Genomic DNA, 4,897 nt, shown 5'->3' with positions numbered 1-4,897 from the left:
ATAATATTGGTGAATATATAATGCCATATAAAAATTTTCCGTCCTGTTCCAAAAAAACCTGTGTGTCGTCACTGTCCCTTACGTACGTCTCCCTGTTGCTGTGGGAATTAAGTAAAAACTTTACTTGTAAATTATAAATCCCTGACTTCTGTAACGGGGAGACCGCATTTGCCACATTTCATTTCCTTCTATGCGCACCTCCCACCAACCTTCCTGATAAAATCGTCAACTGGCGCTCGCTGCCGCCCCCCTGCAAATTTCGCACAGTCGCCCAAGCCTACTACTAAATATCTTTGTGGCAGTTCTGTCTGCCACACCCCACCCAAGTGGCGTTTTCAATGGCCAAATTCCTGGCCAAAGCCTACTGCCCCTGTAAGCAGGAAACAAAAATGAAAAAAATGTTTGAAGCAGACTCTGACACAGGGTTACTATACCTTAAAAGTACAGACTCTGACACAGGGTTCCTATACCTAAAAACTACAGATTCTGACACAGGGTTCCTATACCTAAAAACTACAGACTGACACAGGGTTCCAATACCTTATAAAAACAAATGTCCAAAAAAATATATAAAAATTAAGAGGTTCCCTTCCAGAGGACCTTGGTTGTCGGAGCAGCACGGTCGTCCGGCCTCCTTCCCCCAGGGGCGACGACAGACTGCCCCCTCCTCCCTTCCGGAGCGTGGGGCTTCAAGCTGCTGCGCTGGCTGGTGACGGCGTGGCCAGACTCGGCTGCTGCGGGGGCTGCTTGGAGGGCTGGCCTGGCTGCTGGCCTGCTAGATGGTGCCGGCGGTGGCTGCTGGGTGGAGGAGCTAGCCGCAGACGTTGACCCATCGTGATCGCTGCAGCTGCTCCTCGCCATGGTCCTCCAGACCCCTAGGTGCAGCTGCTGCGAGTCGGGAGAGGGTTAGTGCTGGGGCCGCCCGTTGACCGGCTGGTGGCTCCAGGGCGTCGTTGGACGGCCCCTTCCCCGTGCCGGTGTCCCTTTTCAGGTGCCGCTGTAGCAGTTCCCCCTGCCACACGCTACCCAAGTGGCATTTCCAGGGCTTCCAGGACACCAGTTTATTGGCGAGAGGAGGCTAGGTGGAAATAGTCAGGAGCAGATGGAACATTTCATGACCGGGCTCCTATCCTGAGTGTGTGTGTGTGGATGAGGGTTTTAACCTGCTGCTCGTTAGCCCAACCAATGAGCAACAGGTATGCAGCCACCCTGACCCAATCACCTAGCTCCAGGTCAGGTATGGTTACTCAAACCATCCCATCCACACACCACAATCTTATCATCGTGTCATAAATATCTTATCAAAATTAAATAATTTATAAAATGACTGCCAAACACCCTGGAAATTAATACTATAGAACTATTTTTGGGGAAAATGATGTTAATATAAGTAATAACAATAATAATAATAATAATAATAATAATAATAATAATAATAAATAAAGCTGCAGGCAGCAATCCACGGGGTCCAGGTAGGTCGCATGAGTCACGAATTACAGTATTCCGAGTTTCCATGGAACGCAACATCAGTTCAGACTGATTTTGTGAGTTCCCATGGAACGCAGCATTACTTCCTACCAACAAGAGTTACAATTTTCTGAGTTCCCATGGAACGCAGCATCGGCTCCCTCTCGTCTTGACCTGACATAGATCCTGCGCAAAGCAATACACACCAATGGAGTCTAGAGCGCAGTGCACCGCGCACCTTGCCCCATGCAAAAGCCCCAACAGAGCCACAACGTGCCCATATATATACATATATAATTTGACCACAAGCAGTTGCTGTGCGCCAGACACTTAAGCCGGAAATTTGCCAAGAAGAAAAATAATAATTAAAAAAACAACAAAAATAGGACTGGATCCATAATAATAATAATCATAATAACTTATAATTATGGTTATAATTACAAATAATAATAATAATAATTTAGGCCAATACAAATCATGGTTACTCGAAAAAAAGACGTGTTGTTTGGCCATGAATTGTTGGAGGCAGAGGATTAAACTGGTTACCACTGATAAGCCAGGAGAAATGATCCATGTTCCTCTTTTAACCCCAAAATAATACTCATCCTTAGTAGTTTGGTAGGAAGGAGGAGTCGAGGTTACTCATTACTTAAGTGTAATTGAGTAGATTTTTTAGTAATACTTAATTTAATTAGAATGGCACAGTTGGATAAGTCCTTAAAATTTAAGTTTGGTGGAAATATTATATTATATACAGTATATAATACTACGGCAGGCAAGCATTTCAGGTGTTTAAGAAGTAATACTCTGAATAGTTTGCAAGTATAGTCATTTTTATTTATACTTGAGTAAGACCAAAGTCAATGAGGAGACCCACAGAGACGCCAAAACAAAAACAAATTCTGTGTAATTACTCACAAGGTAAATGCAGGAATACTAAAACATAAAAAAAAAAAAAACATCGTATTGAATTGTTATGCTGTGTGGCGTTGCTGTTTGTCTAGTTGTGTTTCGCGCCTGAAGGAATGCAGATGTGAGATGTGGGAGAATGAGCTCAAAGTAAAGACTAAAAGACTAAAAGTAAACTGAATTAAGCACAGGGCCCAGATGAGACGGCGGCTCCTCTTTCGCAAGGCTCGCCGCAAAATGGCTTAATTCTTTAAACCGTTTTTGAACCGAGGGAACCAATCATTCTTTAAAAATGATTAGGAAGGATTCAGAGCCAGATTCAATCATGAGCCGGGGAGGCTTTGTGCAGCCAAAGTCTATTTCTGTTCCAGGCCCCCGCTGGGGTGTCGTGGAGCTAGTGGTGGAACGGAACGCAGTTGATCCGCGATCCGTACGGGCCGCCCCCCCCCGCCCCCCACGGTTCGGCTCGCATGTGAACCGCGGATCAATTGCAAAATTGAACCATCGCAGTGAAGCACAGTTTTACTGCCGCTGTTACTTTTTAAAGTCATATTTCCATGCACGCTGGATGCAGAGTTGTGCAGTGAGAACAGGAGACAAGAACAGCTGCTGCTGTGCTTTACGCTGAAGCGACGGAGTGTCACGATCCCGCGAATCGATCTAAACGGGCGTTCCATTCCGAACCTCGAAATCACCATCAGGTTCGCGGTCCTCTCCGTAATTTTGTGGGTCATGTTGTCCAACGTGAATGTGGCCTCGAATGTAACGTTATCTGAAAATAAACTGCGTGCTGTATCACTGAAGCGGCATGTGCGAGCTAATCATTTACAGAAAAGGTGCGCTCCGCTTCAATAAAACATGATATATTTGACAATATGTCCACTTGAGTTGTCCACTTGAGAGGGCAGAACAGCGACTGGCAGCTTGTGAGAAGTGCAGGTACGTACTGGCATGACCTCCAAGAGTGGTTAACCTTATGGATATGATTTGGATTGTGATATCACAAATAAGACAATAATGTTACATGGGACATGATGTTTTGACACGATAAATAGAATTAGGAAAAAAGAAGGGTTGAAAGGTTTGTCGCTCTTCAGTGAGCGGGATGATCCGGCTCATATGAAAAGAGCTGGCTCTTACCACTCCCAAGCATTCTTATTTTATCTATGAAATTGTATAAAAATATTTTGTTTATATTTATTCCACTCAAAAAAAAAAATTTATAATATTTTTTTGATTTTATAATATTTATAAAAATATTATTTAGAATGATTTAATGTGACCGGACTCAAAGTTACTTATTGAAAAAGAAGTGTTTTTCTTTACAAACCAAGACTCGATAGGGTCAGTGCTGGAAAAAAAAAAAGTCTAAATCGAATGGAATCGTGGATTAAGAGATACAGACTTCTCTACAACAACGACTGTACCTCACTTCATTCTGAACCGATGTTCATATAATTTAGTTTGTTATAAACATGAGTTATTGAACATGATACTGGTGACTGATACTGGAATTAAATTCAGTTACTGGGGGCGAATCTAATCATATTTTTTCATTCACTACCATGTTTAAAGAAAGAAGGTATCACAGTGCCTCATACTGCACTTACATCTAACAGTTTAATATTGAATATTTTATATATTTTAAGATTTTATTCAAACATTGGACATCTTGAATGTTCCTTGCTTTTTTTTTTTTTTTTTGCTGATCCGAAAATTGATGATGTGATACGATCCAAACCGTGAGTTTTGTGATCCGTCGCACCCCTGCGTGGAACTATTGGATTCTTAGAAGATTTACATGATGACATTAATCATTCGATGTCGTTAATAAATCAACGTTGAGCATCATTCTGTTTCTGATAATGTCGCATTTTTTTGGGGGAGTGGGTTAGTCCAAGGTCGAATGAAAAAGAAGCGAGAAGCTGCAGTTGTCAGCGGCGTTGCCGGTGGAATGACTAGTCTCATTACACCTGATGGCTGTTCAAAGAGGATTAGTGAAGCGCTCCGTAGTTTTTCACACATTCGTGCAGTCGGACGATTATATTTCATGGTACATTCTCACAGAAGTCAGTTTTCAACGTTTTTTAAACGTTTTGACGATAACTAGGACTTTGGAACCAAACAGCAGAACGGCGAAAATAATCTGAACGCTGCGAACAAAAGAGCGCGGAACCTTAATCACGCCGGCGGTAGAAAAATGCCGGCGCATTGTGCCTGTGCTTGTCAAGCAAACCACTCTTTTTCCCCCCCTGCATGTTACAGTATAATTACTTGCGGAGGGAAGCCATGGTAATTATGCATAGCCTCCAATGCACATACACCCTACAACACAAAAATCCCCTAATTATTGAGGCGCAAATGAGATGTTTGGAAAGGACGGCTAACTTTGTATCGCGCGATGAGGTGGCCGTGCACAATGCATGCCATCGTTTGCCACATTACGCAATTAAAAGAGGAGAGAGGGGCTTCTATTTTAACACCTTTCAGAAACCGCATTAAGACAGAGACGTGACGAGCA

The sequence above is a fragment of the Zeus faber genome, assembly GCF_960531495.2.
Source record: "Zeus faber genome assembly, chromosome: 14".
Lineage (NCBI taxonomy): Eukaryota > Metazoa > Chordata > Actinopteri > Zeiformes > Zeidae > Zeus > Zeus faber.
The sequence above is the reverse complement of the archived record's forward strand: the minus strand, read 5'-3'. Positions refer to the sequence as shown.